This window comes from Perca fluviatilis, chromosome 5 (assembly GCF_010015445.1).
Source record: "Perca fluviatilis chromosome 5, GENO_Pfluv_1.0, whole genome shotgun sequence".
Taxonomy (NCBI): domain Eukaryota; kingdom Metazoa; phylum Chordata; class Actinopteri; order Perciformes; family Percidae; genus Perca; species Perca fluviatilis.
The window spans coordinates 16,774,896-16,790,310 of NC_053116.1; the positions used below are offsets into that span (position 1 = coordinate 16,774,896).

The 15,415-nt window shown below is 39.6% G+C and overlaps 1 protein-coding gene across 1 annotated transcript in view; it reads right to left on the reverse strand.

The window, feature by feature from the left end:
* LOC120559825 (prickle-like protein 2) overlaps positions 1–15,068 on the reverse strand; it is a 43,585-nt gene extending 28,517 nt beyond the window's left edge. Inside the window, exon 1 of the mRNA XM_039801855.1 lies at positions 14,804–15,068. The gene's annotated coding sequence lies outside the window, so the exon portion shown is untranslated. The remainder of the gene's footprint in view (positions 1–14,803) is intronic.
* Positions 15,069–15,415: the final 347 nt, after the last annotated feature.

The window sequence follows — 15,415 nt, forward strand, 5'->3', positions numbered from 1 at the left end:
CCTATACAGCTACACACAAAATGGAAAGCTCTGTATATGTTGTTGGATTAATAAGTGCTATTAAATAACACGTCAAAAGAGTAAGAGGTACTAAGCTTCTCCAAAGTCATTATTGGATAATTAAGGGCTTGCCTGAGCGACGCTCTGCGCAGGCCATGTATGACACTGCGAGCCCAGGAGAAGGGGGAAAATGTCCCTCTGTTGGAAAAATCATTAGCTGAAACCACAAATTCAATTACCTCCTTGTTACTGGATCTCCCCTGATGGTCCTCTGGAGGGCTCTGCAGCAAAATAATTCCCATAACTCCCCCAATTTTGTGAGGTCAGTCATCAGGATCCGCCATTGACGGAACAACACAATCAGAAATAGTCAGAGAAACATTTAGGGAGCTAGCCGAGAGCAGCGAGAGTAAAGACATACAAATCAACCCTAAGATGACCAAAGGTCTCCACTTCAAATCAAACCTAGACATCAGCAGTGGAGGAAGAAATACTCAGATACTTTTCTTAAGTAAGATGACCAATACAACAATGCAAAAATACTCATATAGAAATGTCTCTTTGATGGAACTTAAACAACTCATAGACATCTGAAATGTGACAAGACACTGTTTTCTTTTTGTAAAGGGTCACAAGCTAAAAATGTTGGGAATCGGTGGTTTACTATCTATCTATCTATCTATCTATCTATCTATCTATCTATCTATCTATCTATCTATCTATCTATCTATCTATCTATCTATCTATCTATCTAGCTATCTATCTAGCTATCTATATATATATCTAATGTAGTGGAATAAAAAGGAAAATATTTGCCTCTAAAATGTAGTAAAGTAAAAGTACAATAAAATGAAAAGTATCTAAAAATTCTACATAAGAGCAGTGCTTGAGTAAGTGTACTTAATTACTTTTCATGACTGGACATCTCGTTTATGTGCCTGACTTTCTGAAGTCCACTAACCTTGTCCTTTACAGAATAAAAAACAGAATACAACACAAGTAAAGAGCAAAGATGCATATGTGCATAAAATAAAGTCAGGGAGGGAGAAGCATAAAGGAAGTGTGTAGGCTGTGAGCACCTTTCTTATACTCTTGGCTTCCGGGAAGCCCTGAGGGAACAGCTGAGCCCTGCAGTGGGAGCGCTGTTGGTATGCCATGGGCTGAGACGAGTGGATTAACAGTGATGTTATTCTGCTTGATGAGGGGGTTGATGAGAGGCAGGTGGTTAGACATATTTGAGTGAGTGTGTGTGTGTGGTTTTCAGAGGAGATGTAATAGTTAACAGCTTCACATCCTTATCTCGTCAAAGCACTTTAGAGTGACGCAGAGCTCATAAGAGGAAACCAAAGATTTTGGTCAGTGAAGAAATTCCACGGCAGTCTCAAGTAACGGAAGATTTAATGGATCGAGCAGGCATTGTTGTCTTTTTCTACATCATCTCTGGGGTGCAGTGGGGATTTTACATTTACACAAATTGCCTTGTTAGAAAAAGTTGAATTAAATCAACTTAAATTATGAATAGCAATGCAACTAACGCTTAAAAAGATGATTATTATTATTTTTTTAAATATAATCTTTGGGCATTTTAGACCTTTATTTTTATAGGACAGCTGAAGACATGAAAGGGGAGAGAGGGGGGGGAACGACATGCAGCAAAGGGCTGCAGGTCGGAGCAGAACCCGCGGCTGCTGCGTCGAGGAGTGAACCTCTATATGGGCGAGCGCTTTACCAGGTGAGCTACCCAGGCGCCCAAAAATGATGATTTTTTGGGGGGGGGGATTGTGCTACTTTTTAGCAAGGCTCTAGGGATGGTGATGTTGGTCGGTCTGTCGACCCACTACTTTGGTCCAGACAGGAACATCTTCACATTTACTGGATGGATTGCCATGAAATGTACATGGTCGCTAGAGGATGTTTCTTAATAACTCAACTAAAGCTGATATTCTACTACTACTAACTACTGGATGAATGTTTTCAAATAGTGCCATCATCAGGTCAACATTTTGTTATTTGGTTTATGACCAAATACTTATAAAACTAATAACAATCCCATCATCGGAGATCACACAGACCTTGTACTAGGAAGCTGGCAGGGCAAAGAGCGCTTGATGTCCGGTCGAACCAATTCGGACATTTGCGTTCTCACATACAGCTCCGCTGGCCGGGCAATGTCTAGATAATTTCAGGTTTGCAGTGCATGTGTGAAAGGGGCTTTAGTTTTGTTTTTCAAGTTACTTTTCTGACTTTGCATTTAATTGTATGGTATTTTGAACAGTGGTAATTGTTTTTTTACAGTATTACAGCTATAATGTTAGCATCAAATAGCTAATTGAATCAATCAATTCAAGTCAATTATAATCAAAAGTCCGGTACAATATTTCCCTTTTTGTTTTTGTGAAATGAAACTAATCCTAAACTACTCTGATTATTGTCCTAAAACTAGTTTATTGAATCACTTATTGGCCATACCCTCCTAATCAAGTGCTTTTGCCAAGATGGAATACCCATTCAAATATAAGAAAAAATATACTCAACATTACTTTCATATATTCTTAATTGTATGAGACTTAAAGAGGGCTGCAGATAAATTCATGAGTGATTTGAGAAGACAGACGGAACTGCGAAAAAGAGAAATTGGAGATTTAAAAAAAAAAAAGGTTTCTATCATAAGGCAGGTCAAAGCAACATAGTCTACTGTGAAATCATCAATCAATTTACCTTTGTTTCTGTGATTTAAAAAATGGTTGTCTTTATACAATAGTTAAAACTGAAGAGCGACTGGAAATATGAGAGAGCTTTGGGGAGATGACACACAGAGCAAAGGCCCCTCCTGGATTTGGATCCAGGACGTTGGGGTGATGCGGGGTTCTTTACAGCTGCTTAATTATGCATCCTTGTTCTTTTGCTTCTCCATGACCTGAAAATCGATTGAGGTCTGCCATCTTGAACAACGTTCCAATTGGTAAAATGCCTTTTGGAGCCGACAAAGATATAAGGACATCCTTGTGTTTATTAATGTAAAATATTTATAAAACAACATATATAATTTCTCCTATGAAGACACATTTTATATATTTTATTGTTATACAACTGTGTTATACTATATTGTATTATATTATACTCCAGGCTCTGGGTGTCCACAGAAAAAGTTATAGTTGTTAACAAATGCATTAATAAACACTTATATCTGCTTACACCTACATTGTAGTGTGTTATAAACATTTATTAAATGTTAAATATGTAAGACTTTTGAGAATTAAATGTATAACTAGTACAAGAAAACGAAATGTAATGCTTTTAAAGACTTGCAGATACCCTGTTGAAAGGTGAATACCTTTTCTATAGTGATCATGTCCATCTAAGGGGTTTTATGAATACGGAATCCAATTTAAAAAAACCTTCGCTTGTCAGAATAAGCATGCTTTATTTAATCAGTTAAAATGCTGGCCAATGGGCAACGTATTTTATTCAGCAGTTGGATACTGCATCTGAGTGTAAAAGCATGATAAAGCAAACAAAAGGCGGTGATTTAAAATGTCCTTGGGATGCATTTATAAATTCAGTTCTTGGTTTTCAGTCACTATTTTTCAATAGCAGCCATTTTTTGTGTATATGTCGAACTATAGGTACTATGTATTATTGCATATCTTATTTTCACATCTGCCTGTGAAACATGTCATGAAATGATTTCATTTCAAAATGAAGCTCGTAGAAGGATGTCCTATTTGGCAGATACATGTTGTGCTACTCCCTCCATCCTTTTATATCATCCCTGTCATCTAAATAAGGGTAGGGGAATATAGATCAGTAAGTACTTCAGTCAGGATCACAGAGAAACACTTATTTTGCACATTTCACTTATTTCACTAAATTTATTTGTAAAAAAATAAATGTATGTGTATGTAATGTAATGCAATATGGTTGAATTAATCTTACTTTAAATGGAAGTATGTATTTTTCAATCATAAATTCATGCACACATACAATACTTTTCTTGGGGTATTTTGTGTGCATCAGTCAGTGGGTTTTTGTGTGTGCATGTGAATGGGTGATACAGTGCACTACTTGCGTGTGTGTGCACATACACATTGTGGTGATTTGCAAAATGTTATTTTAGAAGCCCAGTAATGATGCCATTAGTATGAGGATAGAGTGAATACTAAACCTCAGGGCACCGCAGCACCACAGATGATTACCCTAGAGTTAAGTTTCCTTGTATCTATCAGTCAGTGAGGCCAAACTAGCACCAACATCCAAACCAACAACACCACGAGCAACAGCGGCAGCAGCAGCAGCATTTACATCATGCCATCTCTCTCCATACACCTGCAGCCTCAGTTTGTCCCTGTCTCTCTAAACTCCTCTCTGGATGTAACTTTTAATTTAAGGGAAACAGTCTTCCTCTGACTAAGCATAAACTGCATATTGTTCTCTTAGTGATCCCTATCGTAAGCCAGTCAGCACTTTCTAGGATACACAGAGATTGGGTGGAAACTGCTGAGACGCACAGTGCTACTGCGCTAAAGAAACGCACTGTGGTGAATCCAGTTTAAACCCAGAGCTTTATGAATCTCTGTGCCTCTGTAGCCTCCTCCTCTATTCTTCCAGTTCGCCTCCTTTCTTCTTTTCATCCAAAATAAATGTGTGTGTGGGGGCCATTATGAACTGGAGGACCCACAACTGTCAAAGGAACCGGCCAGTAAGAGAGCAGCGAAGCAGCTGGCAGAAAGAGTGTGTCCAGGTGGGAATTTGTGGCCAGAAAAGCGAGGTTAGCACAAAATCCCCCTGGTACTAAGTGGCAAGGAATCTTTAAAGAACCAAAATGAGTCAGGACATTGGTGTTGATGAGTCCTGAATAATGTCGCAGACAGGACCATGACTCGGCTTTGGGAACAATTACAGCAGTTTGCTATGATCAAGCCACAGTGGGCTCAGCCCTGCAATAAGCTTTAATGAGCAAGTTAATGATTGGTTTATTCTAACCAATTAAGAGGCTTTAATATGGCATTTGGGAGAACATTAGTCATCAGACTGCAGGGAATCATCCAGGATCCACTTCAAGAGAGGCTTGATTGTGGTAACGACCGGTTAGAGGCTAAATATTCACCTTTCACTCCATGTGGAAATCAAATCAAGCCGTCTGCACCTCGACATTATTTAGAGCATGATTCACCGGATTTCCTCTCAGTGTATTTTAAACTGAGTATGCTCCTTTTAGCTTATGGGAAGCAAAAATTCACGTTTCACTTGTCCATGGCCAAGATTACAAAAAAGTTATCTGCATTCACATTTCTAAGATATTAGTTAACACATTATTAACATTATTTACCAAATACAACACCAGAATAGCTCAGTTAAAAGGCAGGGCCAACTTATTGGAAACATCTTTCTTGGTGGCTGCAGAGTGTAGAAAGAGTAAAGTCAATAAAGGAAGAAACACTCAATACTCATTAATCTGCTCACCAAAGCAAAGGAAAACAATCTCCCTACATGAGCAGTGAATTCCCTGCTAATATTCTTAATATAATTTTTTATAAGTACCACTAAGTCTGAATTTTTTGCTCCCCCATTTCATATCAGCAATAACATCTAATACTAGTAGTACTCCTACTACTACTCCTACTACTACTACTACTACTACTACTACTACATATATGTGAGGTATGCTAGTTGGTCTTTTAGTTAACACTTTGTCTTGAGCTAGCAGGTGTGTCCTTTTCATAGGTGAGAGGTGAAGTTATTCTACTATAATTATTAGTCAGATATAGATTTTTAACAGATCCGGATGGCTTTTAATTAATTGAATTTTAACTGATTAGGCTGGCAATATTCTGCCTTTTTGTTATTGTTAAATAATCCTATTAAAATAGGAGAACCAGCAATGAGTTTGTCTGTCTACTTTTTGACTACCCCTCCCTGTCTGTGGCCCCTTAGCTCCAAAACATTGGTTGTAGTGAGTACAACAGCAGGATGGTGTACGTGGGATTGACTCAAAATAAATAGAAAATAGAAATATAGCAATAGAAATAACCTGGTTTTGGTCTTTTAATGGGATTTACTGACAATAAGAAAAATATACAATTTCACCAGACTTATCCTTTCACAATTTTTATTCCTATCCATTTTTGGAGGAGCACAATATGTGGCCCAGGATTCTGTGGTTTGCTGGGGATTTATTCATACACTGAAGTCCCAGGTAAATGGGGTTTACCTTTTTTGTGCATGATTGTGGCTCTTTATTATCATGGTAAATCAGGTTGATGCTAGTGAACAAGATCCCTGCTGCTGTGTTGCCTTTCTACGGTATATCTTTCTCAGACAGTTTTATTTTGCCTGGTGTGAATCACAAGCGTTCTTTACTGCTTCTATCTGTGTTTTAGTGAGTTTATAGGGAAGTGTCACACCCTCTGAAGACAAACCAGCTTCCAAAACTTTCCCTGTTTATCTTGCACTGAGTGACACTTATTTCTGGTTTGGTATTTTGAAATTTTACATTATTGGCACTGTATGTAAACTACATACTGTTGGATGAATATATTTGACAGACCTTTTATTGCTGCTAAACAATATAAGAGCTTCTTCTCTTGTATAAGTATTAAACAATATCATATAATTTGAATGATGCAAAGATTTAATTTAGTGCAGACTTTCTAAAATTCATTACAAACACTTTATTACTGATTATGTATTGCCCTATAACCACTACAGATGCATGTGTTTACTTGTTGTTTTAGTTACTTGTACAGGTGTGATAATGAGTGTATTAAAAGGGGGAAGGGTTTTTGTGCTCCGCCACTGTCAGTAGATTTGTGGACCAAACATATGGCTTTTTATGTTGCAGGTAGTCTTTGCAGTGCCACCTGCAAAACGTGGGGTGGTAGTTTACCATATTAGTGTAGCCTAGCACTAGGTTGGCTTCACCTCTATCTATTCATTCATTTAAAGGAACACGCCGACTTATTGGGAATTTAGCTTATTCACCGTAACCCCCAGAGTAAGACAAGCCGATACATACCCTTCTCATCTCAGTGCGTGCTGTAAGGCTGTTTGATGGCTCCAGCGGCATCAGCCCATAACAGAACAGGCAGGTGAATGGTTCCAGTAATCCTACTGCTCTGAATCAGGGGCGTAGGCAGTAATGGGCCAGGGCGGCACTGGCCCGCCCACTTTACTCACTGGCCCGTCCAGCCAAGTTTGATCAAAATACGTTTTGTTATGAAAAATATTCAAATGTATGCAAAAAAAAAGAAATAATAACAGGACTAGCTAGTTGTGTGTGTTTAATGTGTATTTTCTTCTGATTAAAACAAAACTGTTTAAACCAAACAATCAAACAATTAGATCAAATGCCTTCGGAACGTAGTTGGTTGCTATGGTAACAACAGGCAGACTCTCCGGGCTGCCTTCAGCAGCTAACGTTAGCTAGCTGGCTATTTAGACAACGTAGCTAGCTACCACGGATGTGTTAAGCAATGCACTGTTAAAAGTTACCGCGACAACAATGGCTTCTTTTTAAAGTGGTATGGACAGTTTTCTTGGATGGAATCCAGTGTAAATAAGGACGAGCTTTTCTGCAGCATGTGCAGACATTTCCCCAGCGGAGCTGACAGCCCATCATCCAGAGAGGAGGCCCTCACACAGGTAACATTAAGTCAAACGTCTTTCACGCTTCTTGTGTTATTAATTAAGTAACCTAGCTAACCTAGTAACCTTCCTATTTTAGTAAGAAATGGTGAATACTGATGATGGCTTCTAGCTGAAACGCGTTTGTGTTTTGCCCACATTAAATAAGAAGATAACTTCTCTGTGAGTGACCTAGTTTTGAGTTTTCTTTGATCCTGTCACTGCCGTGGACTTAATACACTGTCTAAGATTTGGCACCTGGCTGGCCACTTTTCATTATATCTTTCATAATTTAGCTAAACAATGCTTGGCTGGAAGTTTTCATTCTTTGATTTTCTTTTACTGCTGGTAGCCATTTGCTGCTCATGATCTGACCATAGTCCTGAAGCAACAATGCTGTTGCATTGTTACATGTGTGATTTCTGTCTGATGTAGGCTATTCTATGTCCTGCAGTATGTAAACGCCTTCTCTGCTGTTTGGGTTCATGTTTAGTTGCCACTTTGTGCAATAAAAGGGTTAATTTTATAACAGTGCTGTGCAGAGCCAATGCTGCTGTTTCTGCCGGTGCAAATATATTTTAGCCTGAATATGTTACAATCTACAGGTTTTTGTCTATATTGTTGTGTACAAACTTTTTAGACGGAGCTTTGTTGGTTGAGTATGTTGTAGACAGTACTGTTATTGTCGTTGTAATGCAGTATGTTGGAAGGTAAAATCGTTGCTGTTTTTTTCAGTTAGTCCTTTTTGCTACTTCGTCTTTTAGAAAATGGCCCACCCACTTTTGTACTGGCCTATGGCGTTATATATGTGTCACATTCCTGAGCGAGTAATTGTATGTTTTGAGCGCAGAGAACTATATTTTGCAAGCACATTACATTACATTTTGAACAGAAATTAACACTCGCAAAAAATTATTTAGTTTGAGTAAACAAAAACCTATTTCGGGCACAATAAATGTATTTGCATGTCTTTCTCTGCTCGCAGGTAAAGCTGCTGCGCTCCGGTCCTGTCTCCCTCGCTCTCAACCTCTTCTCTCTGCGTGCTCAACTCTAGACACGCTCGCTCAGATTTTCACAGCGTTACAAGTGTGCCACAAAACCAACCAATCCCAGAATCAAAAGGTCAATTCTGATTGGCTGTTCACCTCCAATTAGATCGCAAGTAGCAGGAAAGACATATCTACACGGAAACAGTTTTTGACACAACTCCTGCAGTGATTCCCCAGCAAGGGGTATCTCTGCTGTAGCTAGTGGGTACTTGGAAAGATTGTGGAGCAGCTTAACTAATCAAAATAATTTAATTATGATTGATTTAAAACAATGTATCAGCTGAAACAGCTCAACACATATGTTTAAACATATAGGCGTATATCAATGGTAGAAATAAAAGCTAAAAGTGGCCTACTGACTTAGCTAACAGTTTAAATGATTAGTTAAAAGTAATGTATGACTTCTAAAACATTAACCACACTTCAAGTAAAAGGCCAAGCTAGTAGAATTTCTGACCAAACCAACCTAAATGTCTATAGTTCAATTGCATGAAAATGTAAGAATATTCACTTTAATAGGATAGTGTGAACACATTGGGAATTGACGGGGTGGGTATGTGAGTTAATATGACAGGGATGTGGGGGAACCTCAGACCAGAAGGGTTGGAAAGCACTGATCCACAGTATTTTATATTATTGACCGACCGGTATATTACAGACATGCCTTAATAGTTGTGTCAATCACAACACCGTTTTTTTAATTACATATCTCCGTGTGTGACTAACATCATCCTTCACAAGAAATCTAACATTAGCTAGCCCAGCATGGATACAGTCTATGCATCCAACATATTCATCTGAAAAAACCTAAAATGTCACAATACAGCCACTTAAAAGAAGTTTGTAATACTGGTTACATCGATGTGGTGTTTTATTAACCTTAATTCTTTAAGGTTGGTTCAACTGACTTGCAAAGTAGCTATCCGTTGCTAACATTAGCTAGCTAGCTTATTTATGTCAAAAAGCAGTAGCTGACGAACGTTACTGCCAAGATATGATTTCATTTTAAGACAGATGACAACACTTGACGAGTCTTATAACACCTCTCTGGTCTCTCGTGAAATCATATCTTGGCATTAGTTAGCTAGCTAACGTTTCTGCTTTTTGAAATAAATTAGCATTAGCAACGGATAGCTCATTCGCAAGCTAATATAGCAACATAATTCAGGTTAATAAAATACGGTAATGTAACCAAAGTATTAAAAACTACTTACACGTGGCTATAGTGTGACAGGCCTACTGCTGTTCAGTCTCGCATTGCGAGACCTAACTTAGCTAGTTAGTGCTGCGAGGCCTGTTCAGATGACATGTCGGCTGCTGTGTGTGAGCTAGCTAGATTGCTTGTGAAGGATAAGTCAAACATAAGGAGATATGAGTCAAACAAAACAACGGCATTATAGTACACACAAATATTAAGACATTTCTGTGATATAGCTATGTCAATAATACAAAATACTGACCGAAATGTGTTTTAATCCAGTAACATTAGTTGAACAGCTCCACTGTAGACGGTATTTGCCGTACCAACAAGTGTTGACTGAAAAAGACGGTTCCTCCTAGATTTTTGTTTCCTGATATTGCAATCTAATTGGAGACGAACAGCCAACCAGAATTGACCTTTTGATTCTGCGATTGGTTGGTTTTGTTGCACACTTGTAACGCTGTGAAAATCTGAGCGAGCGTGTCTAGAGTTGAGCACACAGAGAGAAGAGGTTGAGAGCGAGGGAGACAGGACCGGAGCGCAGCTGCTTACATTTATTGTGCCCGAAATAGGTTTTTGTTTACTCAAACTAAATAATTTTTTGCGAGTGTAAATTTCTGTTCAAAATGTAATGTAATGTGCTTGCAAAATATAGTTCTCTGCGCTCAAAACATACAATTACTCCCTCAGAAATGTGACACATATATAACGCCATACTGGCCCGCCATACTGGCCCGCTCTGAATAAGTGACAAAATAATGCCAACATGTTCCTATTTACATGTTGTGATTTGTAGAGTCACAGCGTGTACAAAAAACAACGTAACATGAGACACAGCCATCTTCTAACAGTAAACAAACCGGGAACTATATTCTCAGGCGGAAGAATATAGTACTTGGGCGGAGTGATATGCTCGCAGCAAGCCTGTCTGAGAATATAGTACTTGGGCGGAGTGATATGCTCGCAGCAAGCCTGTCTGAGAATATAGTTCCCGGTTTGTTTACGGTTAGAAGATGGCTGTCTCATGTTCCGTTGTTTTTTGTACATGCTGTGACTCTACAAATCACAACATGTAAACAGGAACATGTTGCCATTATTTTGTAAATTTTGTCACAATTCGGAGCAGTAGGCTAGTTGGAACCAGTTACCTGCAGGATCTGTGCTGGGCTAAGCTAATGCTGGAGCCGTCAGACAGCGTTACAGCAAGCACGGAGATGAGAAGGGTATGTATCAACTTGTCTTACTCTGGGGGTTACGGTGAATAAGCTAAATTCTCAATAAGTCGGCGTGTTGCTTTAAAATCTGCATTAGATCGCTGCAAGTTTTGTTTTATTTAGATTCCTTAGCTATCACAGCAACGCTCACTATATGTTGCTGGGGTCTACATAGATGTATTTACAAAACCTTATGTCTACATTTTCCTTTTCACCATTTTAAATTATTTGTCAATTGATATGCAAATTGTCTGATTTCCTCTTGTATAAACTTACCTTTGCGGTTTAGTTATGCGTTTGTGGAACCATAAAGTAAGGCTGCAGTCTCACAGATATCATCAAGGTGCCTGACGTTAAGCTTGTTGTCATCTGTGAACTCCTCATACATTTACAACCTTACATGTTCACATGAACAAGTGAATAGGTACAGGTACATACAAATAGATGTCAAACTGATCTAAAAGTGTCCCACCTGAGGTGTCCGGTGCTACAGTTGTACCTGGGACAGTGTCTTTAAAAAGTCGTCAGATGAGCCACTCGGGTCTCATCACGTTCTGTATCTCCCAGTCTTCTACAGTCCTTGCATTGTAAAAAGGCTGCTTCTGTGTTATTTTCCATGTTGAGTTTTTCTCTTAGATGACAGTGTATTCTCTTTGTTCTGGCTGTGTCTAGTGACGGGTCTGCAGTGTGCTGTATGAGGCTCGGGCTGCGTCACCACTGACTGTAATGGCTGAACACTGCAGGGTGAAGAAAGCCCTGCAGGATGCATATCTTTACACCTTTTTGTTCTCAAAAACTAAAAAGAAAACCCATAATTTGAGGTTTCAATAAATATGATGAGATCAAATTGTGCTTTGAGCAAGTTAATATTAATATTGGTCAGACTCACTAGAAACTGCCCTTCATCCCTGTTTACACAACAATTAATAGTCAAATAATATTAACTGCAAGGAACTTTTCACAACAGCTAATCCGTCTGAGATGGTGTGCCCTAGTAAGACTGTGACTAACAATGTGTTTGTACAGTGAACACAACAACATTAAAACCTTGATTTTCAGGGAGCACAACAATATAGACAGAGCTGGTCTTCCCCATTACCTCCTCAGTGGATACAAATTCCCATTTTAATTTGATCAGGCACAGTAGGACGAGCTCTTGGGGTCCTTCTTGGAATTGACTGTGGTGCATCACAGTTTTCAAGTCCTGTTCAGAAGCCTTTCTCAAAGGCAGTGTTTTAAGATACTGTACAAACTGTCACCATGGCAACCAGAGCTAAGCTAAACATGCAACAAAAAAAACACAAAAAACAAAAAGCCACTTCTGATAAATTCATCTGTAATTACAGATGAAAATCTTTGATCTGGCACTTATTTTGAGTGTGATGTAAGGGGTAATTTATCCAAGAATATCTTTTAAATTCCATCTTTTCATTTCAATCCTGTACGCCATCACTCTCATTCTGCATCACCAACCTTATATAAGAGAAAGGTCATAGCATATCTATTATTAAATGACTCAGTCATGGTATATTACATTATTAATCACCTCGGTGTAATCTCTAAACACACACAGTATGGCTCTGACCCGGGTGTCATATACATTTAAACAAAAATAGCCTCCAATCTCTCAGGATTAAACCAACACTTAATTAGTAGACCAGTCAAGAGATGGACATTTATGTCAGAATCATAAATAATGACTGCTCAAATTCCGCACAGTAAACCTTAACCAAAAATCTCCCAGCGCTAGGGATTTGTCAGCGGGCAGTGAAGAGGTTCCCTGGGTTTGCACCAACTGAACATGAATGGCAATGCAGCTCTAAACACAGAACATGTCCTTTGTGGAAAAGAAACAAACAGCCTTTGTGTTGCTGATATGATTGTATAACATCTGACTGAGCCACCTGAACTGTCAGCATATGGGGGCCATAAAAGCAGCACAGAAGCAGAAATGTACTGTGAAAGCACCACATGGGGCAGAGCAGCAAGAGCTCTGAGACACCCGCCCACCCTTCCTGAATCAGCCGTTTCTGTGGCGACCAGTGCGAAGAGGGGGGTGGAGGGAGGTGCTCGGTGAAAGTGAAGAGACAAACATTTGAAACCCGGTGGGAGAAACATGAAGGGATGGGTGGATGGATGGACAGATACTATATTGAGGTATGGGTGATAAAGGGATGTGGCAGGGTCAATGGGGAGCTGGGGCTGATTCCTCAACATCACAGTCGGTGACAGATTGACAGTCAGATGCAAACAACAGCAGCATCCACAGTGAGAGAGACAAACACAGGGGATTTTTTTTTTTACTCTCAAATGGCAGCCCAGATCACGGTCATGGCTCAGGGGTTTAAACCATCTCAACCCTGACAATGTCTCTCTGTGAAATCTCATTCGGCCATATGGTCCTATTCAAAGCCTCGTAATTCTCTGTCCCGCAAATCATACAGGCTTGAAGTAAGTCATAGCAGATTAAGACTAACTTCACAGGCAAACTTTAAAAAGAACTGAACTTGATTCAACAAGTGGTGCACTGGAGGAAATAATTCTGGACCGACCTGCTGATTTCCTGTGGTAAACTCTCCTAAGCTGCCATTACACATAAATGACATTTTCAGGATGCAGCAGTAGAAGCGACAAATGTCACATACTAACATGAAGGAGGAGAAGGTGATGAATTCTCCAGTGTTTGGTTCAGATGATAAATTAAAAGACAGATTCATATCAGAATAAAGTAATGTAATGCAGATTAAGCTCAGTCGTGTCCAAAGCAATTAGAAAAGAAATCAGTCAGAAAACTGTGACACCAGTGGACATATGTGCAACAAAATCTACTTCCTGCCAAATTAACAACACATTGTCCTTTGCACATAATATTACAGAAAAAGAGCCTCGCGTTATCTTTCTCATTACATGTATCTATGATTAAATGTCAGCTCTGTTTTTGAAATGACTCCAGTATGTTGAAAACCTTATTATGTAATGGACTAGACTTTGATCTGGGAATAGTGTTACAGTTATATACTACAATGATGGCATCCTGTCAATGCTATAACAATTAGGGCTGGATGCAGTAGTTCTCTTGCGCAGTTGAGACAAAAGGCTCACACTAAGCTAAAAAAAAACTGTGTACATCTGACATGTAAACAACCGCAGAGTGCCCTGACGGTTGTCGATAAATGACTGTCCACACACGCTACGAACCAAAATGTATGCACAATCTGCATACCATCAAATACTGTAGTCCGCTTAAAGCGCAGCATCTGAGATGGCACTGTCTTCATCAGTTTTTTTTGTTTTTGTTTTCTGTTTCCAAACAAGATTGAGATAACAGTAGCAGAGCTGAAACGGTTCCCACTCCACCCACTTTCTGTTTCAGGGACACATGGATTTACACATGAAATCGAACGGATTCACTCTGATCACCCCCAAGTCCCTGTGATCTTTTTCTTTTTCAACTAGCCTTCACACAAACTAACACGCATGCAAAACATACGAGTAAAAAAACACCCCCACTTGTCACATCCCTATGGACACAAAACTAATGATGGATGCACCTCATTTCTTAAAACTTTCAGCAATCCATGTTTTGTTAAAAAAATACATTGTCTCTTTTTGTTAGATTTTTTTAAACACCAAATCATAATTATATTATATAAGCGTCAAGTCAAATTGGCACGACGCTACTGAGAGTAGTTCATGATGAGGCTGTTGAGACTCACCTGTTTGGGAGGATGGTTGTCAGAGTCCTGTTGTGCAAGGCTGCTCAGACAGCAGCAGAGATGCGCAGGGACTGGACTAAGTCACTCACACTGGGCACATACCAGAGCACTGAATGTCTCTTCACTGCTCTGCACTGCTCACAGCTCACAGTGCTCATCTCACCGAGTATCAGAGACAAACACCAGCTCAGCTGCCTCTCCCTCTCTGCCTTTCACACGTACTGTAGCAGCAACAGAGAGGAGGCTGGGGGCTGCAGCCTCTGTGATCAGCACAAGTCTCTCTCTATTTCTCTTTCTCTCTCTCTCTCTCCTCCAGGCTCTGTGTCTCTCCTCAAGTCTGACTACAGGCAGCCATGGCTGGAGAGGCAGAAAAACAGTGAGGAAGTGTATGTAGATTGAGTTGACTCCCTTTGCAAGTATTTATGTTGTGTTATAGTGTGTGAGAACCAGCATGCCCTCATAACAACAATGCACACAAGCGTACTCGCTGTGGGAGAGAGCTTTACTCCTGCCTCCTCCTCCCCTTTTTTCACCACCACCTACCCACTCACCCATCCACCCACCCTCTTCTTGCCAGCCCCACACCAGCCTGTCAAAGTGAGTCATCAGCTA